Source organism: Triturus cristatus, chromosome 2_2 (genome assembly GCF_964204655.1).
Source record: "Triturus cristatus chromosome 2_2, aTriCri1.1, whole genome shotgun sequence".
In the NCBI taxonomy this organism is placed as follows: Eukaryota; Metazoa; Chordata; class Amphibia; order Caudata; family Salamandridae; genus Triturus; species Triturus cristatus.
Window position 1 is genome coordinate 798,828,953 of NC_140582.1, and position 26,798 is coordinate 798,855,750.

Genomic DNA, 26,798 nt, shown 5'->3' on the forward strand with positions numbered 1-26,798 from the left:
CGGTCGTGCCAGCTCCGATGACCACACAGGGGCGGGCCTGTCGCGCGCAACGATGACGCGACAGGCGCGCCTCACCAACCATTGGTCAGGGTTCAGGAGTGCGCCCCCTAAATTGTCGCACGATTGACCAACGCTAGGCCGGTTAGAACCAGCCTGGCCTAGTACCTGGGGGGACGGGTGTAATAAAAGGCTGGTGAGCTGCAGAGTCTGCCTCTTTGCTCGCCGCTCCCACACCCTGCCTTATGCAATGCCAGCCTCGCTAGGAGGCTGTATTTTCATTTCTTTTGTTTTCGTTACAGGTTGCTGGGGAAAAGCGCTCAAGCGGTCTCGTGGAGCCATACCTGTCTGTTGGATCGGCGCGCATCACAGGCGGGGAGCGGTGTAGTCGGTGTAGCGAAGGATTCTTCAGCTGCGGCGAGCGAGGATCACAGAGCTGGTATCCGCTGGGATCGGATTTGGGCACTTTTTGTCGCACGGCCGGCAGCTAGACAAGCGCTGAAGGTATACGAGCGCCGAGAGTTCTCTGGGTCAGCCACTGAACGCGAGGGATTAGCGCGTGCTACTTGGCTCCCTTTTTTAAACAGTATGTGTATGTGAGCAGCGCGCATGGGGCACTAGTGGAGTTTTCAGCTGCTGCACAGTGCGTATATGCAAGCAGTGTGCATGGGGCACTAGTCGGGGGATCAGCTGTTTGTTTGCTTATCAGTAGAGCGAGCAACGCGCTCGCGAGGGCAGACAGACTCATCGTGGCCTAAAGGTTAAAGTCTGAGACTTTTACTCTCAAGGTTAGGTGTTCAATCCCTGGTGTTATCTGATTCTACAATTAAAAGATGTAGGCAATGGAAATTTACTAAAAAGTTTTAAACGCGCTGAGGAACCACTTGAAGGGTGTGGTTGAAAAATCGTGGCAGCGCTATAGTGCATTGTATTCTCCATTGTTAAACAAGTCAGACAATCTGGTATTTTACCTTACTTTCCAAAGATCTGCGCAGGGTGATTTGAACATAGCATAAAAGGGTGCATGTGGCTAGCAGCTCATTATTCAAATATGGTGGGGTGGGATGGAAGGAGTATGACAAGAGTTTCAAAAGAGCAAAGGCGTCTGACCCCTCCCTCTCTTGGAATCAAATTGATATGATTGCCTGGTTAGACCAATTTGGCTGTGGGCCTCAAGATAATCCCATGGGCCAGTCCTTACCTTCCTTTCAGTCCTTTCGGCCACACCCCCGCGGGTTCCCACAATAGTTCGAGCAGTGGGGGGGGAGAAAAGGGACATGTTGGGACTTCAATAGACGCACATGTACTAGAGCTGCAGGCACGTGTAAGTTCAAACATGCATGCTCTTTCTGCGCCAATACATCGCACCCTGAGTCCAGGTGTCATAAAAAGTCAAAGGATAAAGGAAGAAAGACACCAGAGTAAAGGTATTGCGCTACAGACAGCATCCTCGGCCATTAGGGTAATGGCATTGACACCATGGTTAAACAGATACCCTTATCCTTCAGCCGCCAAGCTGTTGTTAGATGGCTTCAGGTATGGTTTCAGGATTCCCGCCCCATAAAATGTTGGGACCCCAGAATGCAAGAACCAGCTCTCTGTAAGGGTTAACCCCGCTGTGAAAAAGAGCTACGCTTGGGCAGGGTAGCAGGGCCCTTTGATTGCATCCCGGTGCAGAATTTTGTCTGTTCACCTTTGGGCGTGGTCCCTAAAAAAAGAGGGAGAGTTCAGGTTGATACATAATCTACCTGCACCTAGGGGGAAATCCTTGAATGATGCTATCAGTGATGACTTGTGTAGTGTAAATTATTCATCTTTTGATCAGGCAGTGGAGATGCCTGGCCTAGTACCGGGGGGCGGGGGGGTAATAAAAGGCTGGGGAGCGGCGGAGTCTGCCTCTTTGCTTGCCGCTCCTACACCCTGCCTTATGCAATGCCAGCCTCGCTAGGAGGCTGTATTTTAATTTCCCCACCCACCGTCCCCTAAGAGAAGGGTTGATAGAGTGTGTTATTATATTTATAATTTTTAGGTAGACAATGTTATGCTGATACATGTGTTTTACGGTTTTCTTTCCCTTTGTAATATTCTTTTACAGGTTTGTATTTACTGTCGTATTTTGTGCTATTCCTTGGTCAGGAGGTAAGGTCATGATTGGTGAGCAGTAAATTTAAGGTCCTTAGAGGGCGGCGCCATTCTTGAATGGGGTCGCCCAAGGGGGAGGGACAAGTGGTCTCTCATAGAACTCCAGGGGCAGTCACAGCTGGTTGGCTGGATGGGTGCGGGGGAGTGGCAGTTACGCTTTCCAGTAGGCTGGTTGGCCATCCCGCACGTGCACAATGGCGCAAGTAAACGGCGCATAACTGCAAGGGCCCCATTATGGAGATAAACTACAGAGCATACAGGGGTGACTGGGGGGGGGAGTACCCTTAGGCTGGGCATAATCTGATAAGGATCTGACGCCAGTTATTGACCTTGCCGTAATATTGTGATTATTTGACTATGATATGTTTAGATTCAGATAGGAATATCTTTGTATTAGAGATATGTTAAGGTTAGGAATCTAACATCTGTACATATCAATGTAGCCAATGTAATGCATATTATGTAAATAATGTATATACATTTTTAGTTTAAAACATTTTTGTTAATAAATATGGCTGGGGGTTTTACGACTCCCTAATCCAAAAGTCTCCTTCTCATGTTAAACCTGTTACTATCTGGGTAGTGAGAAGGGGGGAGGGGGTCTAGGCCGTACCTGGCCATATAGGTAAGCGCGTCCGGCACTTGGGCGCTGTCAACAAGGGCGGCTTGCGCACGCCGACACCAGTAACTAGATATGTCTCTCACCCGCAGGTTACTGCACATACTGGTAGCTGTAGAGGCGGCAGGATAAAGGTGAAGGCAGGAGGTACACGGCATCGGACGGCGGTTGAGAAAGCTGTAAGGTATTGTTGTATTTTTACGCAAGTTCAAGTAAATGAATGCCGAGTTCACTTGAGTCTACTGTAACGCGGTTCGTTTTGCATACAGGAACCTCATCACGATTGGCAGGAGACACTACAGAAAAAGCCAAGCGTCACGCTATTTGAAATGTAAGTGACATCTCTGGATGTTACCTTATTTGACACAATTTTAGCATTTTGTCAGAGTATAATTAGTGCCTTTATTCTGTTGCAGTACCCAATTGGCTGTCAACACCCAGCAATTGTCCTGTTTTGGTGAGCACTAACGTGGCCTATTCCACATTGTTTGCGTCACTTTTTTTCAAACAGTTTTTTCATACTTTGGTGAGTTTGGTACGATGGCGCATCTAAAGGTGGTCAGTGGTAGTTATCTAAGGTTTCAACCGCTATGTGGGTAGGGTATGGTGCCTCTGTAAGCTTCACAAGCCACTTTAGTATCCTCGGGCTACACACTGTTTTATTTTTGACAAGCATGTTGAGCATGAGCGCTGTTCATTTATTTGTCTTGATTCTTCTTTGCTTTTCTTCTCTTCCTACGTTATTGGTTAACTGGTATCCGGGACGCGGGTCTCTGCTTCAAAAACTTTGACTTAAGTACATTAGAATAGTTGCTGTTCTGCATATAAAAAATTATGTATTTGAATAAGAAATTGTCATATTATTTACAGTGTTCCCCTGATGAAGGGTTTCCCGAAATGCATTGGGTCTTGTGACACTACGTGGGAACTTTGAACACTGGACGAAACACCACATATGAAATAAATATGATGTTGTTTGATTATTGATAATATCATCATGACTGTTTCTGTGTAATTAATTTGGATTGAATGTCATCATTGACTTTATGTTTTAAGGTTGAATACTGGAATTGTATGCTATTGGTTTAGTTCATGTATAACGTTTACACTGTGAGAAATATGATTTAAATACACGCCACTAGGCTTGTGAAAAGTGCTCCTTGTTCTTTGCGACAGTCTCTGCTCGCAACTTTCATTAATGCAACGTAGATCCATACAATGATGAGGTGGCAGCATGAGCCATTCAAACAACGAATTGTCCGATATTAATGACTATGCATAATCATCCAATGATTCCATGTATTTAAAGACAATGTGAACAAACTTTGAATACAACCAGCATTGAGAGAGGCAGTGAATGCCGAAACGTGTCTGTCTAGGCTATAAATCGGATTTAGAAGTATCCGTTAAGTGGTCCTTGTGTTCCTTTTAGAGCATTGTTGTGAATATAATGACATGAGGCCTTTTTCACGGGCAAGAGCACCCATTTTGAAAAGTGTCTGTTGGAGTTAAACATTGCAATTATGGTGAATGTAATGGAACTCACCAGAACCGTTTTGCACCGAAAAGATGTCAAGTTACACCCCTCAGCACTGATGTCGGGACATTATTATATTGGAGGTTGCTGGTCATGAGACTATCTATTACCGGTATGTGATTAAAGAAATAAGGCATTATCAGGCACATGCATCAAAGGAAAAACCGGTCGCAAACGGGCAGATTCTCAGAATCTGCCCCTTTGCGACCGGTATTTTTGCATTTGGGATGCATCATCCCAAATGCAAAAATCGCAATTTAAGGAATCTCTAAATTGCGATTACTTAAATTGCGATTGCATTTAAGGAATCCCAAATTGAGATTCCTTAAATGCAATGCATTAAAGTAAAAAAATTAGCGATTTCGCTAATAGGTTGGAGAAAATTACCATGAAGTTGAACTTCATGGTAATTTGCAAAAACTTAGAAAAATGCACTTTTGTGCATTTTTCAAAGGTTCATGTTGCGCACACACATGCCCTTAGGGCATGTGTGTGTGCAACATATGTGCACAGATCAATTTCAGTGGTGCAATAGGGTGTCATTTTGACACCCTTGCACCCTTGAAATTGAATGAGCAGTTTGTGAGTACCTACTGGTACTCGCAAATTGCTCATGCAAACTCCAATTCATTCCTATGGGCCTGGAGGCCTATAGGAATGAATGGGACGGCTTTCCTTAATTGCGACTCGCCCACTCATTTTTTAATACACCCTGGCATATATATATAAAAAACATAATTAAACTTTACAGAAACATGCAGTCACTTGACGATGTCATCAGTGATGTCATCAGTGATCTCATTTGAGATGTCATCAGTGATGTCATCAGTGATGTCACTGACCATGTCATGAATTATGTGATATGTGACATCATCAGCAGTGCATTGCGGGGGCATGAGTTATAGTTAGCTGAACTAACTATAATGGCGTAATTTCTATGGTTTTGTACGAGTGAAATGTCCAACTAACTATAACGTTCCTGAAACCTATGTTTTTTTCAGTGACTATATATATATACATACACATATATCACATTACATGAATCTCCTGATAGTCCAATTTACAATCTGCCTTACCCCAACAACAACCAGAATAAAGAATTGCCTGAAAAGTGTCACTTAGTCACTTGCATTGATTGTTTAACTCTTATGTGTACACAACATTTACTGCATGTACTATGCTGCTTTTAATGTTGAACTATTGATGACTGGTCTATTTTATCTCTTACAACTGATTGTCCTAACCAGGTGGATCTATCATTTGGAACCTCTAGACTACCAGATGTAACTTTTTCACATTATATTAAATTAACACCCTGTTAGCAGAGAACACACACCAATCCTGAAGAATGGCCTTACACCTCATTTGAGGGTGCTACAGGGCCGAAACATGTTGATCTCTCCCTGTTGGTCTAGTTACACCCAGCCTCTTCTATCCGAACCACTGGGACACAATCAACAGCCTCTTCTGTCCACCAATGGGTAGTTATAAGTTACAGCTATTGCCCTCTGCACAAGAGCCCATCATGCAAAATCCACTCTCATCATACAGCACCCCATGTGACACAAGTTCTTGTGACAAAATGTAATAGCCCACAGGCTTCCTTACACAGGTAGTAGCGCTAATCTAGATCATGGTGAAGGCGCCCAATGATGAAGCATGCCACCTACTGGATGGGTAACAACTTTCTGTCCTGCTAAAAAGAGTCCCAAACACAGCACGTTCAAATTAGTACCCATCACTTCCTGAGCAAGGTATACATATTGTGATTATGTTTACAGGAGGATGTATGCCCTTGCTATAACCTCCTTCTCTTCCACTGTTAAACTATGATTTAAAAATGTTTCACAGTTAACATGTGACCAGAACCTCACAATGGCAATATAGTACCATATTGCTCCATTACTGGACCGTGCCTGTGACCAGCTACAAAACAGGTAATCATGTAATTGGGTCTTTTATTGCCATAGAGGGGTTCTGGTCACATCTTAAACATAATACTGAAGGTCAAGTGGCAAAAATATGAGATCCGATGCCTCGAAGTTAAGGCGACAGAATATGAAATGCTCAATTATTCGAAGCACAGTCAACCTGTCTCTGTTTTCGAAATTTCTGAAAACTACACTGTCCAAACAAGCCATCCGATGATTAGGGAAATCTGGGGCATCAATGGAAGAAAGAAGATGGAACCACCTGCTATATTAAGGCATCCTCCAACTGCTCCAGGTACTTAATCATATCCCCCTACTCATTCATTCATGCCCTGAAGTTCCTCTGGTGACAAGCTGGTCCTTTTCAAAACAATTAAATAAGGAAATAAACTACCTTCCCTTGCCATTACCCCACTATCACCACTGCTTAGGTAACATATCCATGCTGTCTACATCACTACCTCAAAAAAGCAGGCACAGGAGGAACACACTCGCTCCATGGACTCTACTACTGTTATAATTAGGGCCGAAACTAGGGTTGGGTGTAACTCGTGGAATTCCGTTTAGCGTAATCGTGCGGAATTACCTAAAAAGTCCGCAAGATTACGTGGAATTAAGGAGAGAAGAGTAATTCTGTATTTAGCACTTTTATATTTTTGTACAAATGCCCCCTCGCCACCAAAATGGACATGGGGATGCATTTTAAACCATGAACTAGAGCTAAACGCAACAGAACATGAATAGCAAGAAGCTAAATGTGCACTTGGATAGGATTTGACCCCAATTTACTGCCAGCATCTTGTGCTAGTTTCTAAGAGCAAAATGTATCCTCGCGTTCAAAATGGATGAAAGAATGTATTTTGCACAAAGAAAATAGTGGTAAATGAGCTCTTGTGGTGGGATCCTGCCCCCCCCCCCCCCACCCTCTAATTACTCCTAGTTATGCGAGTAGGCATAGTCATGTTATTATCTGTAATTCCGCGTCAAAGAGTAACGCAGAAATTACTTCAATTACTTCATCGTAATTTACATTACTCCCAGGTCTGATCAAAGCAGCTACCTGAGCACCTCTCAGCCTTATTAGCCTTAGTAATCAAGTCCAGCAAGTGTTTGTAACAGAGGGGCGTGCATATCATTATATAAAACGCAGAAAATCAATAAATATGTAATGTGAAATTTTGTAATCAAACGCCCAGGAACACTGTGACTGTGATTGTCTAGCGATGCACAGATGTATCGCTGGACAATGTTAACTTATTTGAGCAATCATGTGAAGATTCCACATACACGCACGACCGCGAGTTCAATTTTGACCACTTTTCACCTTTTGTAATTGATGAAATTAGTGCTAATTACAGGTCTCGAGCCCTTAAAACTGTCGTACTCATTTGTGATTGAAATGACCACTTCAACATGTATTTACTCTGTGTATTTCTAAGTACGTTGATCAAAAGTTTTAGTTCTAAAACAATTTGAGACTCACCATATGTTTCTTTCCCCAGCTGCGTTCTGGGACTTGATAAAAAATGTTATTTCACATTCTAGAATTTTGTGGGGCAATCTATGCAGGCCCCAGGACCTCTAAAAACCAACTTGTTATTTTCGAACTAAAGGCTCTGCAGAATTTTCAGTTTCAAGCACTTCCTTTTCAAGCAAAAGTTCTGATATACAAAAGGGATATTAGTGTACAGAGATGCATATGTATATATACGGAGTCTTTGATGCATGTAACATTGAGTGAATATTTTAAGGCCTGTTAAATAATTAGTTTACTGTAACTGTGTATGGGTACAGACACTGCAATCGAGAGTTATGGTAACAAAACTCCACTAAAAAACTTTTCTACAAGTTTAAGCAGCTCTCCATGTAAATATGTGCACACGTGCATACTAACAAGTCTCCATCGAGAGTGGGGACAGCTATACTATTATGACAAGATAAAAAGACACGTTGAGAGAAAAGTGTAGTGTGTGGTCTTGTGCTGGTCGTTCGTGATCTGGGGTGAACAGTGTATACTTTTCCAAGGCTGTTTACTTCTTGTCTTTTCTGAGCCGTCTCTCTTGATAGAAAAACAGCGGAGATGCACACCATATGTTCCCTGGGAACGGGGCCCTACCCCCTGCCCAGTGCCACTCGCCCACCTGCCTCCGGGCCATTTGCTGCTACAGAGATGCCCCGCCGAGCTCGCGTCCCAGCCCCCTCTGCTTTTCAAGTGGAGCATTTAGCAAGAATCGCTTCCTTCTGGAGACAACATGGGCTGGAATTCAAAGGGCTCCAGGAGAAACCCTCGGCCCAATAGCTGCAGCCTGGAATGCATCTCTTGTGTCTGGACAGCCTCCTGGCCGAGGGGCCCCTCACGGTCCCGCTGGTGCCCCTAGGCCTCTCACAATATCCGACATCAGAGGGACCCACTAAAACATGCAACAGGGGTCCGAGACTCATCCCTCAAGCCTCAAGCTATTTCAAAACAGCCGCCTCATTTCACACCGTTTCACACTGAGCCCAGGTTTCCCGACATGCTTGGCGGGAAAACAAGCGAAAGGTTGTCTGGGATGAAAGCGGTCCTGGTGGCTGCTGTTATCTCCCGGAGGGAGCAATGCAGCAAAAGGGAGGTGACTCGAGTCAAGGGTGGGGTGAATGGGGGATGGTAGGTGAGTGAGTGTGAGTGTCTGTGTATGTATGGTGCGCCAGCCTGGTGATGGAAATGTGCGGGCTGAGTTTATCTCACTTAGGGGTTCATGACGACAGTGGGGCACGTAGTTAAAGTATAGTCCTGGCAGGGCGCCTGAAATGAGTGAGATGAAAAGCTCCGCCCCCCCCCCCCCCCCGCCAACACACAAATCCACGACACTCTAAGCACACACCTCTTTATTCGCCAACTTTGGGCGAAACATATATTCTAGAGCAAACAAGTAATATGGATGTGAATGGCTCATGGGGGCCCTGTGGACCCACTCTTACCCAGAATGCATTGAACCCCATAGTCTAGGCCCGATGACCCAAAGTTATGGATCTTAAAGAAGGAGGTTGTGTCCTGTGGGCTTGAGACCCCCGCAAAGTTAGTTAAAGGTAAGAGAAAGCATTCGCTGGTGCTTGAGTTGAAGAGCGCCATGGAAGGAGACCTGTGAAGCTGGCGGACTGGAGGGCGAGAGCAGCAAATATAGATGAATGGACAGGCCGTCGCCCACCAAATACAGCAGAGTGATCTGAAAGACAGTGCCCGTCAAAATAATGGGGTGGGAATTACTGCCATGCATGACGATCCCTTCTGGCTTAGAAGGTAGAGTGTTTTGCATGACCTGTCCCTGGTAAAGTGGACAACTATTTACTGGTGTTGAGCCCACCTCACAGAGCTCCCTCTAGCCATGTGGCGCAATCTGGAGAATTCTGGTGCACCTAGGCATCCCGGCTTTAGGAAGCCACCACATGTATCCTGTCCCGTTTCATAGTCCATAGTTCTTTTTTTATGAGGACTACCCTGGAGTTGTCCTCTCCAAGGACAGGATGGCAGGCTGATTTCCAGCCTACATAGAGAGCTAGTCCTGTTAGGCATCCAGGCTCTGTACTCTTTGGACATCAACCAGAGCTTCAACAAATCAACATCAACCCCTCTTCAGATTCATGGGCTGCTCTCTGATACCCTCAGGGTCTTATCCATGGTGGGTTACAGTTGCCTGGTGGGGACATCATTTATTGCCAATCGGCCAGGGGTGGGTGCTCTGGACTCTAGTGCAGGGTTTCCTGATTTCAGATCTTAACTGTGTGATCTACAAGGAAAGATGAAGGTGGCTGAAACTCCACTCCGAAGGTAAGTATCCCAATGGAACACGAGGTACCACTTAACGGGTCACACTAAATGATCTCTCATGGAGTCAGTAAAATATTTCTCAGTATTAATCTGACATGGATACTGTAAATCCTTAATACCTAATCTCACAAAGTTGTAGCATATAATCAGGGCCACTGGAATTATGTGATTCTGCAGCCGCGCTGTTATCCACACAATTATGGATTTACTGCATTTGCCACATAATCCATCATCTGCTGCATAATTTGCAAATTTTAACATAAAAAATAATTTCTAGCTCAAGCAGATCAAAAGTTACTAAAAACGTGGCAATGCATCTTGAGGCATGGTGTAGGGTCCTTCGGAGAGGTTCACTGGTCACCTTTCAGGGCCAATACAGTTTTAAAGTAATTAATTTTTTGACAGTATCCACAGTTGGTGAACACATTTCAATACATGTCTTTAGATTTATGTGAATTTCCATATTATTAATCTCCTTGAATGGTTTTTATCCTTGGAGTACCAGATGACTGGTTAAGGGCCAGTGTTACCATAATACATTTTGGAGAAAATGTTTCCATTTTAATCATCAGACTCATATACAGCTGTATAATTTTGTTGTCTAAAGCGGCCATTGTCTTTGTCAGGTGTGACGTCTGACATTTGGAGTTCTATTGTCATAATCAAAATACTTCACAAGCGAATTCTGGACTAGAGTGAAGAGAGGGGCAAGGAAGATGCTAACTAGGTGAGAGACTTTTATCATATTGCTAATATCTCTGGGTTCTGAGGGGAGAAATCGTTTGAAGCATGTGGCATAGCAGGATCCTTGGGAAAGTTAGATGATTTTGTCTTCAGAGGAAATCTCAATACCTCAGTTGTCTCCAAGGGTCTGAAAGAGGTGAACGTGGATTGCAACAGAGGTGGTTTTGTAGGAGGATAGTGAGGTTGTTCTGGATTATTATTGATGCAGGAAGATATACATTCTTGTTATTTTGGATTGAAAGAAGTCCAGTATTTTTTCAGAGCACTCTTATAATGCACATATGGATTTTCCAGCCCTGGGGGGGTTTGGGCCGAGCGCGGTGCCGCCATGCTCATGACGGAACCACGCCGTCATGGGTCACGGGCGAGCTGTGCTCATGACGGCGTGGTTCCGTCATGACTCCACCCACTTGCGCTGATCGCCCGCACAGGCGGGGAAACAGCGCCGCGTGGGAGGAGCGGCCGCCAACAGCCGCAGCATGACAGAACCACTCCGTCATGAGCACACGCCGCCCGTGGCTCATGACGGAGTGGTTCCGTCAGAAGCATGCAAGGGGTTAAAGCTTTGTTATAGTTTTTTGTTTATCGTTTGCCCTGTGGCTTCACCTCTTGGGCCCATGGCTTATGACATTACTGTTCAAGGTTGTGGCTGGAGTTTGCTTCTCAGCGTGTTTGGGCACTTAACCGCTTACATGTTGATTTGATTCTCTTTTTTAGGTCTCGCCTGACCCAGCGCATGCGCTGGTCTGGCGAGACATTTTGTGAGGGCTCCAAAAAGTGCTACCAGGCCAGCCTAGAGCTACAGTGCATGTGCGCGGGTGCACGTGTCATGCTTTACCGCGATTACTTTCACTTTCGCGGCCGCTTTGATGTTTGATCACGATCACTTTCGGCCGCACGGCCGCTTTGATGTTCTCCGTGAGGCTTCAATAGATTGCAGCAGTTAAAACAAGCATTGGCATAGCCAATAGGTCTCGCTTTTGGGACCCTATAAGTGTTTAGTTATGCAACTGTTGCATGGCTAAACACTTATAAGGTCCCAAAGGCGAGACCTATTGGCTATGCCAATGCTTGTTATATTTTGCTTCTTTTTGGGTGAAGTCAGACTGTCCAGAGTAAAAGCTGCATGATTGCAGATGACGTCCAACAAGGCTTTAGGATTAGTTGAATCTGAGGGGATACTTGTGAAAGCTGGGTTGGCTTCAAGTAAGCCTTTTGCATTGACTTTTCTGCTGGGCCTGATGAGGGTGAGTGACAGATCTCTTCTATTGTGGGGAATGGAGGTACTTCACAGGCCTGCGAAAGATGAAAGATTATTCTCACCTAGTCTGAGGCTGCTCTAACGTGTTCAGGGCTTCTAGGTCGTGTGCAAGTATCAAGTATGATTTGTGTCCCCATGTCTGTGTTGAAACGTAACAATCTTAGTGAGAATTAGGGCTTCCATATTTTCAAGACGGGCCATTGCTAGCTAGAAGTCAAGTTTGCCGATCCACAATTTAGTCACCCAAAATTAAAATGTTCTGGTTTGCAGTTGGAAGATCATATCAAAAAATGCTTCCATGTATGTAATGGTCTATGTAGGTGGACAGTGAGCCACGGCTAGAATGAAGGGACTAGAAGGCATTCTAGTGAAGGCGTCTGCACTCACAAAATGAGAATGATGGCCTGTATAATTCCATGCAAGTTAGTTTCATGTTATAAAATTATAGCACTCCCCTTGCCCTCTCCTAACCAATCTGGTTTTTGAAAATGATTTTTAAGACCCATCGGATGAGGTCACTGATAATGGTGATTGACACATTTCAGAGGCAAATTTCTGTGAGACCAACAGTTTAGGAGCTGTTCTTGAAGAACAGTTTTCAGAGCCCACATTGTGCTTTTGGCAAAAGGGGCGTGTGTGATGTTAATGAAATCTGTGTTTACGTTAGTATAACACTAACGGAAGAGAGGCTGGGGGGGAGCTTCATCATGGGACCAGGGATGCTTTGTGACTTGGAACAAATCGGTGTGGGCACTTCGGTGATGGTTGGTGCCACCATGAGATAGGCAGGAAGTAATTCAGCAGACAGCTAAGTGAAGACAACACTGCTGTAGGGTCAATAGGGCTAGCTTTGTGGTATTGAAAATCAGCGGTGGTGCAGACAATTAGGTAGAGAGAAGGCTGGTGCGTGTGTTTGAAGGTGAAAAGTTGGAATGTTCGGCAGACCAGAGATCGGTTTCACAGCTGTGGCAAACTGTTGTTTGATAATTTTGCAGCTCTAGTAAGTCCCTTCAAAGGTAGACATGTTCCTTGTTATTGGCCTAAATCATGATTGGTCGGTCTAAATGTTGATAGTTTTCTGAATGAACTGATGAAGAATGAGAAGCCAGTCTTGGTTTTCACAAACTTTGGACTTGTGTACACATGTGCAAATGGTTGTTTCTTAGAATGTGACATGTTTCAACTTCTTCCTTTAATTTTTTGGCAGTATGGCTGTTGTGTAGATAAAGTAGCTATTTATTTTATTTATTTATTTATTTTAAAACGTTTATATAGCGCTTGCTTGACCCGTAGGTATCAGAGCTCTTTACATACACACTGTAAAAAACAGACAGAAATTGCATTACATGGTAGGCAGGCAGTAAGGAAGCAAACCAGAGCTAAAAAAATACAGCATGAAAAATAAGGTGGTTGACACAGTCCGGTCACCAACTATCCTTGAATGTCAAGAGAGAGGAGTAAACTCGGATATTGAAGTCTAGGTTAGTTGACGTTGGTCAGGAAAGTATTTGTTAAGGAGATGGAGTTTCAGGTCCCTTTTGAAACAGGAGAAGGAGGGGTTGCATCTGAGGACTCTGGAGAGCGTTCCACATCCTGGGAGCATTGCCAGAAAACGATCAGTATTATGTGGTTTTCTTTTTCAGTTTCGGAGGAATAAGAAGGAGTGAGTTGAAGCTTCTCAGAGTTCTGGATTGACCTGCTCTAACCAGTTTGTTGTTCAGGTAGTTGGGGGCCGGAGAGTGAAGGGTTTTGTGTGTGATGCAGGCCAGCTTGTAAATACACCTCCCTTCCATGGGAAGCCAGTTGAGGGAGTTGAGAGCTGGAGTGATGTGTTCAAATCTTTTTACTCCAGATACGAGTCGAGTGGCAATGTTCAGCACTGCCGTTAGAGGGGCTAGGTGAGCTTTTGGAGTCCCTGTTAGGATGGCGTTCCCGTAGTCGATTTTAGAGAGAACTAGGGATTGGACTACTGTCTTGAGGTCTTCATGGGGAAGAAAAGGTATCAATTTCTTGAGGTGTTTTAGAGAGAAAAGAGCACTTTTTGCAGAGTTTTTGATGTGGGCCTCCATAGATAAGTTCTTGTCAAGGGTGATGCCTAGAGACTTAACTGAGTCGGATAGGACGATGGGGCAGTTTAGTGCGACCAGATTCTTGAGCCACTCTTTGATTGGATGGTGGTTTGCAGGCTGCATGTCTTGGTGCAGAACAAAGTGAAAAGTCGACATGGCACACATCCCTGTGTGCCATGCCTGCAGATCACTGCCCTGGCCTAGATCATCCACCCCTCCAGCTGGGTGCACTATGCCAGTGGTGAGGGCACAAGGGCATGAGCCCTGTGCCCCTACAGTGCCCAAGTCCATTCTTGGGCATTGTAAGTGAAGACATGTTTCTGGACCCCTGGGTCGAGAGCCTGCTGCCCTCGGGGGCCTGAAACAATGCACATCCTGGGACGAGGTGCCAAGTCACCTCCCCCAGGATGGGCAGGGTTCACAAAGGGGAAGATTCAAAAGCATGCCCCCTTTGAGAGCCTCCCCAGACCATTTGCTGCTTTCAGCAACTGGTCCCCACTGGTTCTACGCCCCACTTTGGGCGGGAGAACCGGCGGGAAAAACAAGTGAGGGAAAGAGGTGTGCCCACCTCTGCCAACTCCACCCCTAATGTGGGGGAGGCGAGGTGAAGCACAACCTCGAGTCCCCGCCATCTTGAGGATGGGGGACCCAGCCAACCAGGGACAGGCTCCTGCCCCCTCCCTCTGTAGAGTGGCAGAATATGGGGTGTACCCACCCCAGGGAAGGGACCCATTGGTCCCTGCCCTTTACCTACCTGTAACACACCTAAATCTAGTATTTAGGGGGCACCCTGAACCTTGCATCCTCGGATCCAGCCAAGAAACAAGAAGAAAAGAAGAAGAAGGACCGAATAGCTGTGCAGCAGCTAACAAGAGGAAGACACCCACTGACTAGGCCCCAGCCCTACCAGCCTGTCTCCCCTCGAACCTGCTCCTGCGAAATCCCTGTGTGTCCTGCAGCCAGCAACCTCAAAAACCCTGGAGGACCTGCCTGCCTTCACTTCCAAAAACTGCTTCTCCCATGAACACCGGATTTGTTCAACAGCAATCCCTGGTAGCAGCCAGAGACCGCAAATCCAGCCCACTCTGCGCCCACCTAACCCGGCCCGAGCTCAAGTGGAGAAACACCACGAGGAGGTCACCCCGGCGATCCTGACCGTAGATCCGGCGACCCCTGACCTGCCTCAAGCCTCCGGCCGACGCCTGTAGTCTAAATCCAGAAGGCCCCCCTAACCGCGACCAGGAGCTGGTAAGAAGATCCGACCCCAAAAGGCACCCCTGCACCCGACGCCCCACGGCCTTGTTTACCCAAACCGACGGTGCCTAACCAACCCTTAACTTCCCAACTTACCTCTCCAAGTGGTGGTCGCACCCAGAAGTCCTTCATTCCCATGCCTGCAGTGCTTTTGCAAACCGGATGTTCTTCATAGAAAACAACAGGGCGCCCGACGTCGAAACAGCACTCTGCACCTGGCCGCCGCAATGCCGCTGACGGTGCAAATTTGTGCTGCTTTGTTTCCCCATTTGCCCTGACCTTAATCCTAGGAGCTTTACTCCCACAACCCAGTGGCCTGCTTGCCAGCAGCCACCAACCAGAGACCCCCTATACTCCGTAGGATAACATTGGGCCTCAACACTCTGCACCCGGCGGCCCTAGTGCCGCTCAGGGTGCAACAACAGTGCATCACTGACCCTGGGAGACCCCTGAGTCTAACCCCAGAACCTTAACTCCCACAGTCGATTACTTACCTGTGAACCGATAACCTGTTTTTCCTCCATAGGATAACATTGACAATTTTCTTCCAAAACGTTTTTGTGTGGAGTTTTGAAATCTAAAAATATTTTTAAAAAATCGTCCAAATAACCAAAACGTATTTGCTTACCTGTTTACAGGAAATGTCCCAGTGCTGAATCCAGGTATCCAGAACTGAGTACGAAAAGTAACGTACAAAGTAACTTACCTGTAATTTCCTGAAAAAGCCTATCCATTACAATGCACTGTTTTTCTTCCAAAAAACGACTAAGTGTGGAGTTTTGAAATCTAAAGATATTCTTTAAAAATCATGCGAATAACCAAAACGTATTTACTTACCTGTTCTCAGGAAATGTCCCAGTGCTGAATCTAGGTATCCAGCACTGAGTTAGAAAACTAACGAGAAAAGTAATTTACCTGCAATTTACAGAAAATGCCTATTGATTCCAATGTACTGTATTTGCTAAGTGTTGCAACCTACTGCATCTCCTGTAAATCAAACAAAGTACAAATTCTATTGCATTTTCAAACTGTTCTATATCAAGTAATTTATTAATGAAAAACATTTAAAGCTTACCTGTGCCAGGCTTGCTTGGTTCTAAAAATAAAAGAGTATATTCTTTTATACAAAAACAATTGGCCTAGAGTTCAGTTCTTGAGTGTGTGAATTCATTTGCTGACTGAGTGTGTACATCAAATGCTTAACACTGTCCTCTGATACTGCCTTACTGCTTGACCACTCTACCACAAATAGAGAGTAAGGTTCTATCTTACTTTAACCTCTGCCTACCTCTGGAGTCACCTGGACTCTATACACTCTATACCTCATTTTGGTGCAGTATATATAGAGCCAGTTTCTTACACAACCCGTTCCATAGTTGACTCTCTGGGTAGCGAAGGCAAGCAGTCAAAGCCTCTGCATGGAGAAAGGTTGGGAGACAAGAGATCAAACTCAACAGTCAACCAACAGACAGAATAACATATTGTACAGCCCAGCACTTATCTTTTAATTAAAAGAAGTACTTTAATCTCACAACAAAACTAAATACCACAAAGTGCAATAGAATGCAAGTATAGAGTTGTTATCTTAGTCATGAGTCTCAGTAAGTGCTACACCCACCTTCCAGAATTCTCTCTCCATGCTATTAGAGATATCGTATGATTACAGTTCCCAGAAGTCTGAGGGCAAAGGCTTTGATTAGGCACAGGTGCAGATTACTTCTAATACACCACTGATCAAAAACATAATTCAGTTCAATACCTTTTTATCCCTTTGTGTTTACTTGGCAAAAAGTCCTAAATGTATGCGATAGACTAATTTGGTCATTGTAGTCTCCCATATCAGTTGAAAGCTAAACCCTGCTTTTACCTGCAAATTGGTGCTGCAGTTCTAGCAGTGCAACGAATGTAGTTCAAGTATCCCAGCCTCTGAGCGGCAGCTCCGTTTGGCGGATGCCACAGCGCTGACCTTGCAGTGGAACAGGGACTTCTCAATGAAGTCAATGTGGCACGCTTGTGCAGCGGCACTTGTCTTCAGCAGGTGCAGTCTCCTCGGATAAGTGCGGGTATGACAGTTGAGGCCTTTGGACTGATTCATCTATGTTATGTTGATTTATAGAGTGGTGCTAATCATCTGTGAGGGTATCCAAGCGCTAAAGCAGGTGAGTGGGCGTATGATCCCAGCAGTGTTATTCGAAGAACTTGGTCTTTAGGTTCTTGCGGAACTCAAGATGTTCCATGTTTTGGGTGCGATATAAGAGAAACAGTGACCTCCTACTTTTGTGAATGCAGGGGATGTGTACGAGCGAGAGTGAGGAAGAGCGCATATGCCTGGTCAGCTGGTGAAAGTGTATGAGGTTATTAATGTATCTTGGTCCAATGTTGTGTAGGGCTTTCTATATGTGAGGAAGGAGCTTGAATTGACTATGTTTGTGGATCTCCTTGAGGTGCGGTGTGATGTGGGTTGGGCAGGGAGGTCCAGTATATGTCTAGCAGTGGTGTTCTGGATAGTTTGGAGTCTTTGTAGGAGTTGCTTAGAGATTCAGGCCTAGCTTGCATTGCCGTAGTCAAGGTTGTTTGTGATGAATGCCTGGGTAATGATGTTCTGTGCTAGCAACTTGAAGATATTGCATAGCATGCATAGGATGTGGAAGCAGGAGGTGCTCAGGTTGTTGACTTGCGCCGCCTTGGAGAGTTTGTCATCTAGATTGATCCATAGGTTTCGTGCATGGTGGGTGTGTGTTGGTGTTGATCCTAGCTCTGATGGCCACCGGATGGAGTCCTATGGGGAGGTCTTGTTCCCAAAGATCAGCACTTCTCTCTTATCGAAGTTGAGCTTCATGCAATTTGTTCTCATCCAGTCTGCTACCATGGTCATGCAGTTTGTGAAGTTTGTTCTAGAGGTGGTTGTCTTTTCCATCAGGTAGAGGATGAGTTTGGTGTTGTCAGCATATGAGATGATGGAGATGTCTTGGGATCGGATGATGTTGGCTAGCGGGATCATTTAGAAGCTGAACATGGAGGGGCTGAGGGACATTCCCTGTGCAATTCTGCAGATCAGTCTTTTGGTCTCTTATGTGAAAGGTGGCATTTTGACTCTATGTTCTTGCTGTGAGGAAGAAGCAGATCGATTGAACTGCTGGTACTTGGATACCTATGTTGTGAAGTCTTTTGATCAGGGGTTGTGGGAGCCAGTGTTGAAGGCTGCAGACAGGTTGAATAGGATGAGGGTTGCCGTTTCTCCATGGTCCAGGATGGTCGTTATGTTGGTGGTGGCTGCAATGAGTGCAGTTTTAGTGCTGTAGTTCTTTATGAAAACTGATGGGGTGTTGTCTTTTTGATGGCCGCCTGTATTAGTTTGGCTGGGTACAGGAGCTGGGATATTGGATGGAATTTGCTCAATTGGTTCAGGTCAGCTTTAGGTTTTTTGTAAGCCTGGGCGGAGTTGGTGGAATTCTGCTAAGCATAACTCTGCTACGTGATGAAAAAACTCTGCCAAGCTACACTGAGTTCCGGGAGTGGCGGAGTGGGTTGCCTTGCACTGTTCACACTGACTTTTGGTGCTAGGTATTTGTCCCACACTGTAAAATCAGCGTGAAGCATCTCGCACAGTGCAAAAGGGCGCTGCTTCTTTCTGCCGCTCAAGTGGAAGTTCTACTCGAGCGACAGAAAGACTCAATGCCAACGGAAGGTTTCTCAACGCGAACGGTAGCGACCATCTGTGACTGCCCGCGTTGGGAAATCTCGCTGGGAAGTGGTCAAGCATTGTATTTTCCTCGCTCGTGCTCACCAACTTACCTCTGGCAAGCGCGAGTGAGTTAAAACTCCACTACGCTACCCAGAGCATGGAGTGAAAAACACTCCATAAACGCTGTGAATGGAGTGGAGTTCAAAGCCCAGGTTTAGTTTTTAAGGAGAGCTCCGACTTCTGTGTGTTTCCATTAATCTGGGAATGTGGTGGATGCGATGGAGGTGTTGATGATGACGGAGAGGGCGGTGGTGATAAGTGGCGGTCAAGGTTGTAGATGTGGTGTGTGCATAAGTCCATAGGGGCCACTGAGAGAATAGACCTCATGACTGTCACTGTATCACCTCTGCTGAGGGGTGCCCATTTGGTCAGGTGCTTGTCTCGGTTGGAGTTTGGTAGTTTGGCAGTGAGGTTGCCAGGGTTCGGTTGATGTGGGAAATTGCTGTAGATGCTGGTAATTTTGCTCTGGAAGAAGTCTGATAGATCGTTGCAGAGTTCTTGGGATGTTGGTTACTGTTGCAGAAGGTGTGGTGAAGTCTTTTATGATCAATATGGCATCATTGCTGCTGTTGGTGCTTCCTTCAATGCTTTCAGCTACTGAATGTTTTTGGAGTCTCGTAGTTGCTGGTTACAGCATCTTAGAGCAGCCTTGTGGGTGAATCTGTCAGAGGTTTCGTAGCTGGTTCTCCATTTTCTATTTACCTAAATTCGGTGTCATTTAGATTCATGGAGGTCCTCAGGGTACCAGCTGGCATGCTTGTTGGATCTTCTTTGCTTGTCGGTTTGATGGAGTCTGAGCAATTCTTGATCCAGTTGTTGAAGTTTGTGATATCCTTGCTGAGGTCATTCGTGGGATAGGGTTGTTCTGTGAAGAGGGTGCTGATCCAGTTTCTTTTAGAAATTTTGCCCCAGCTGCCGCTGGGTAGGCTGCTGGTGGTGGATGCATTGGCTTGCTGTGTGTTGATCATGAAATAGATAATGGAGTAGTTGGTCCATGTGAGTGGCATGGTGGTGTTGTATTTGATGCTGTCGCTAGTGATGAAGATGGGGTCTAGAGTATTTCCTATCTTGTGTGTTGGTCCTGGAACAATCTGGTTGAGCCCGATGTTAGCTAGGCGTTCGTGGAGTGCTGTGGAGCAATAATCGGTTCTGTCTTCTAGGTGCAAGTTGAGGTCACCAAACAGTAAGTAGGTTCTGGAGTCGATGGTGGGAACAACAAAGTGGGTTGGTGAAGGTGGCTCACAGTGCTGGTAGTCGATAGGCGAGGGCCCCGTTCAAGATTAAGTTATTGGAGATTTGTAATTTGAAATTAAGGTGTTCCATGAACAGGGTATCACTTTCTGCTGAGGTTGAACATTTGATTAATTCCTTAAAGATGTTTGTGAGTCCTCCTCCATATTTATGGTTGTGGTCCCTTTGTGTGTTTTTGTAGCCTGCTGGAATTGCTAAGGTGATTTTGGGTGCCTATGTCGAGTTTAGCCTGGTTTCTGTTATGATGAGGTGGTCCGGTGCATCAGTGCTCATTAGGTCCCAGATTGAGTTTGCGTGTTTGCTGAGTGATGGTGTGTTGAGCAGCATGCATGCAAGAGAGTGTTGTTGTGGGTTTAGTGTGGTGTGGGGTGTTAGTCTATGCATGGGGTGCATGTTTGTAAGGCTGTAGGAGAACCGGCAGTGGGTGCAGGTGAAGACACCTACGACGTTGTGTGGAGCGGTTAGGCAGCAGCGGGGTGAGCTGTGTCCCGGGTCAAGCGACCAGAGGAGGGTTGCAGAGTATTGTTGGGGGCTATTTGGACCAGGGTTCCAGGTGGTGGGCACAGTCCTGGCATGGACTGGCTTGCCTATGACGTGCCAGTGGCTAGGTTTCTGAGTGGCCATCATTATGTAGGTCCAGGGAAGGAGATGGGGTGGGCTGTGGGGCTGGGGTGGTCAAGGCTTCAGGAAAATAGGAAAAAGAGCCAGGAAGGTGACATGGGAGGAGCAGGTAAGGAGCGGGGGATGGCGGGAGGTGGAAAATATGTGAAGGAGGCGTATTGGGGGCAGCGAAGAGCATGATGGATGGAGCACAATTGCAGGAATGAACAGAGGGAAAAGAGAAAAGGCACAAAGAGAGAATGTACAAAGAGGGGCAATGGGCGTTGTACCAACCAAGGAATGTACCGGATACTTCTCCTCTAGAAACCAGGATATTCCAAGTATTGTATTTGAATAATCACAACAATTACTATGCAAAGTATTTTACTCTTTGTTAACCAACGCCGTGCTGAACGTGGTGTGCAAATGGCTGCTCCTCCTCCTCAATAGGTCAACCAAATTGATGCATCATGAAGCAAAAGAGGAATGCAACAAAACTAACAGCAAAGATTAGTTTTCCCAGTGTCTGTCAGAGCCTCACTGGTACAGGCTTCTATTGTTCATCAACGTTGGCGCTCTTGAGCACCGGCGGTGTAGCTTACTCAGTCCTAAGCTCGCAATGAATCCCACGTTGCACAGAATAATGCACCCCCCTCCTGGGGAACACGTTCGATGTATCCCGTCCAATATCAGAACAGTGCACCAATCTCGCGATACTTCCACAGTCCATCCCTAACTAATCTGACTTCTCCTTTGGTGCACGGTTCTTCAGCAGAGGATGCATATTGTACCTGCAGACTCCAGACACAGAGGGATCAACAAAAAGTTGCTCTTTTATGGCTCGGATTTCTGGAGGGACCACTGCATTTAGCACATCATCATTTTCAGCATCCGTTTGGGTCCACGTTAATTTCGCGTTGCTGAAGGGGACAAACTGAGGCGTCACCTCGCACTCAGTATCCCCAACTTCTTCAGCGACCCACTAATCATAAGGTAAGGGTAGAGGCATGCGTTCACAATGGACACCATAGATCCAGTTCTTTCGACCAGCAACCTTGACTGTGCTTCTGGTGGCTAGAAGGACCTGCCCAGGGCCCTATGAGAGCGGCTCCAAACTCTTCTTCCATTGAAAATTCCTCACAAGGATACAGTCACCAGGCTGAATGTTGTGCCCGGGTCCCTCTGGTATATCTGGGAGAGTGTCCCGGACCTGTTGGTCAATAGAACACAAATCTTCGGCTAACTGGCACAGGTAGTCTGTCAACAATGGAAACTCAATATCAAAAAACTTTCAAGGATGCAGGCCGCCCCAGACATTTACCACGCGTCCGAACACGACCTCGTAAGGTGACAATCCTGTCCTAGAATGTGCTGTTGTTGTTGTCGACAAAAGAGCTAATGGTAAAGCATCTGGCTACCTTAAGCCTGTACGTTCCTAAATCTTCGTTAATTTCAGTTTGAGAGTTCCATTGTACTTCTCAACCAAACCTGCAGACTGGGGGTGATTCGTAGCATGGAATTTCTGTTTTATGTGCAAACCGTCACATATTAGCTGAATGACTTTGGCATTAAAATGACTTCCGTTATAATTCCAGATCAAACGAGGCAAGCCGAAGCGAGGAAAGAACTCCTTCAGGAGTACCTTTGCAGTTGCAATGGCTGTATTGCTGTGTTTTCTTTAGTGGGTAAGCCTCAAACCATTTACTGAAATCACAAATAAACACCAACACGCACTTCAGATTATTGACTCTGTCCAATTCAATGTAGTCTAACTGATGGACCTCAAAAGGGAAAGTAGGGGGTGCAAAATTACCAGGTGGCATAAGGGTTCCTTTCACAGGATTGTGCATCATGCACACCATAGAGTACTTCACTAAATGTGTGGCTGTCTTCGTTCGAAATTTTGTCATGTTTCTATACGGGTTCTAACAACTTGCAAATACCCTTAGCACTGATATGGGCCGGGCCATGAGCCATTGTGACTAAAGGAAGAACATATACATCTGGCAACATCCATCTTTGCTTCCCTGACTTGTCAATCAAACATCCCTTATCATTCAATTGTGCTGTACTTTCTTGCCACACTGCTAATTCCTCCACTGTGGCCTCACTCTGTATTGCCTTCACGTTCTCAAGTGTATCCTCAAACATGGTGACCTCAGGCACCCACTTAGCAGGGCTGGTCACAAACATTCTTTTCATCCTAGTTTGGGCTGTTTCCTTGGCTGTCTGATCTGCAAAAGCGTTCCCTTTACCGACATCGTCAGTAACCTTCCTATGGGCTCTGCACTTGACTATTGCCAATCTCTTAGGGAGTGTCAGAGCAGACAAAAGCCTGTAGATAAGATGACCGTGCTGAATCTTTGTCCCATGGGATGTAAGGAACCCTCTCTCTGCCCAGAGTTGCCCGAAATAATGGGAGACTCCGCAGGCGTACTGGCAGTCAGTATAAATATTAACAACCAGTCCTTCACTCAATTTATAGGCTCGCATTAGGGCAATGAGCTCTGCAGATTAGGCCGACTGATAGGGAACTCGTGATGTCACAACTACCGTGCGCAGCATAGTAATAGCATACACAACAGTTGTGGTGCCATCTGGTAACTTAAAGCAAGATGCATCGACATATAGTACTCCTTGGGGGTCAGATAAGGGAACGTCCGTCAGGTATCCCCGTCCTTTTGTCTCATCTTCCGTCCGTAAGATACAATAATGTATATCAATCTCCTCATTCTCAGAAGGGAAGGGTAGTAGCGTGCCTGGGTTCAGAGTGGTACATCGTTTGATCGTGTTTGGCGAACAGCGTTAGCTCATAACCTGTCAGACGTGCACTGGTGAGGTGCCGTGTTGTCTTATTCAAAAGTGCATCTACAGCATGGGGCATCATGACTGTGATGTCAGTATCTAGTACAAGTCCAGCCAATTGCCTTATTGAGACAGCCACAGCGGCGACTGCTCTTAGACAGCTCTGGAGGGCTTGTGCGACTGGATCAAGCACAGCGGAGAAATAAGCAAATGGCTGTTGCTCATCTCCAAATGTTTGTGTTAGAACCGAAAGCGCACAACCAGCCATCTCATGGACATATAATACAAATGGCTTGCTGTAGTTAGGTCTGCCAAACACTGGAGCCGAACAAAGCACAGTTTTCAATTGCTCAAAAGACTGCTGACATCCAGGCGTCCAAGGTAAGGGTTCATGCACATCTTTAGTAGTCAAACCGAACAGGGGTTTGGTTAGTAGGGAATAATTTGGAATCCATTGGCTACAGTAGGAAGTAATGTCAATAAAAGTGCGCACATCTTTTTAAGTTTGAGGAATGGGCATTTTAACAATAGTACTGATGCGCTCAGGAGTCAATCTCCTACCCTCCTTCGACAATAGGTGACCTAAGTAGGTGACCTCCTGTCAACAATACTGATATTTGGAAAGGGATACTTTATGGCCATGTTGAGCTAAATGTAACAGCAATTTAACTGTACTGTCTCTGCAACCTTGTTCTGTATTTGAGGCGATGAGCAAGTCATCTACATACTGAAGAAATACATTACCTGTAGGGAGCAACAACGAATCAAGCTGTCCTTTCAATGCCTGACTATATATACTCGGACTTTCTGTATAGCCTTGAGAAGCGTGACAGAATCTAAAACTTCTACCAGCTAGGGTGAACCTAAACAGATACCTGCTGTCAGGATGAATGGGAACACTGAAGAAAGCATTTTTCAAGTCAATTACAGAAAAGTATGTAGCAGAAGAATGAATCATTATCAAAAGAGTCGTAATGTCAGGGACCACCGGAAACTGGGGAATCACTATTTTATTAACTTCCTGCAAGTCAATCACAAAGCAATAAACATCGGCAGGATCATCAGAGGAACCTGAAGAAGTCAGTTTGAGAATGGGAAAAATAGGACTAATACAAACATTGGCAGCCGTGTCCTCAACCACTCCTTTCTCAATCAAATCCTGCACTATCAGCAACAAAGCTTGCTCGCCTGCCTGCAGTATTTTATATTGAGGGATACGAGGCAAATTAGCATTGTCTTTCACTCGGATCGAGACTGGCAGTATGTGTAACAATCCCACGTCGGAGTCACCCGAGTCCCAGTGATTCGACGGTACAGCTTTAAACTCCGCAGGAAAAGACGAATCTTTGGATAGTCATTGCGTAGCGCGCAATACATCCGGACCCTTTGTCATGTAAACACCTGCCGGGGAGCAATAAATCGTAGCATGCATTTTCTTCAACAAATCCAATCCCATCAAATTTTCTCCATAATTAGACGTCAACAAAAAAGGCGAACCACAGTAAAGGGACCAATAGTCAACGCAAGGGGTTTTCAGATGTGGCTCATGACCGGTACACCAGAAAAACCTACCGAAACATTACTATGGCCAGACAGAGCCACCCCAGGGACCAAGGAAAGTGAAATAGAACTGTTTTTCGCACCTGTATCCACCAAGAACTCCTTAGTTGAACCATGCACATCCACACTAACATACGGACCTCATTGATCTACAGGTATCAATACTGATCCCTCACTCTGTCCCCGGCTGTCCTAGCTGTAAGACATCCCTGTCACCGCATCTGTATCATAGTCATCATGATAATACTGTGTGTCCAAGGGTCATCAAAGTGGCTCTGATCAGCACAACCCTGAGAGGTCACAGCGTTCTGAGCCCTGTCCTGGCCACCAGCTCCACGACCCCGTCCATGAGAGCCCCTCCTTTTGGGACCACCACCTTTCGCAAAGCACAGGACACTCGCTAAGCCAGTGTCCCTCCTCCTCACAATACGCACACTGATTCGGCCCTACAGGCGTAGTATTCCTGCTAGCACGGGGAAGCTGTCGGGCAAAACCACCACTTCCTCTACCATTCCCTCTAGAAGCCTGCAGCAACAACACCTTTGTCTTCAAATCCTTGTGCTTCTTTTCTGTCTTCTCCTTATCCTAATTTTCCATGTGCTCATAATACTGCACCATATCCAAAATAACAGAAGGAGAAGATGTGGACCAGGTGCTCTCGGAAGTCTGAAATAAAGTCGCAATCTCGGGGGCAAGTTTGAAACAAATTTATTAACAAACAATCGAACGCCACCTTCAATTGACAAATCTTGTCCATTATAATCTAGAAACACTCCTTTAAACCGAATGAAAAAATCAGACACGCTCTCATCTTTCTTCTGATGACAAGCCGATAACTTGTCCCAATCATCCTTTCTTGGCAGAATAAGAGAATGCATATATACGATAATACGGTCAGGCAAAGCAAGTATCTCTGCTTTAGGCTTCTCACCAGGCTTCCTCTCCTGATCCCATACTTTAATTTAATCCCAAGTACCACCCATTTCCGCAACATGATCTTGTGTCTGTACTTGTCTCCAAATATCAACTGGAACCTGCAAACCAAAGAACATTTCGATATCCGCAAGCGTCCAGAGGCTGCCTCAGTCAATTCTTTGTAATATGCAGTAGGATTTTTACGGGACAAGACCTTGCTTCTTTTCCATGGAGTATAAACCCACTGTTCTTGGAAACGGGCTGCTACCATTGGTCTAGTAACAACATTGTGCTGATCCCTTAGCTCTGGTACTTCAGGGTGATATATAGGGTGGACCTCCCTCATGGGAAACTGAGATACTGTGGTCGGGCTCTTCTCAAACAACGTCGCAACATTACCAAAAACTTGACCAGGTGACATATCAGCAACGTATACATCATCCCTAATATCATATATAATCTGCGGTGCTGCATCATTGAAACACTGCTCCCAAAGTCAGATCAAAGTAGCCAACATGTGCTTAAGGGCAAGGTGCTGTACAAGTGGCTCATAATTTTTC

General features: G+C 45.6%; 1 long non-coding RNA gene across 1 annotated transcript; it reads left to right on the forward strand.

Moving 5' to 3' along the window:
* The first annotated feature begins 399 nt into the window (after window positions 1-399).
* LOC146862790 (uncharacterized) lies at window positions 400-3,213 on the forward strand. Its single transcript, XR_014978177.1, has 4 exons — window positions 400-501; window positions 2,851-2,942; window positions 3,028-3,089; window positions 3,175-3,213. It is a non-coding gene; the product is annotated as an uncharacterized LOC146862790 (long non-coding RNA).
* Window positions 3,214-26,798: the final 23,585 nt, after the last annotated feature.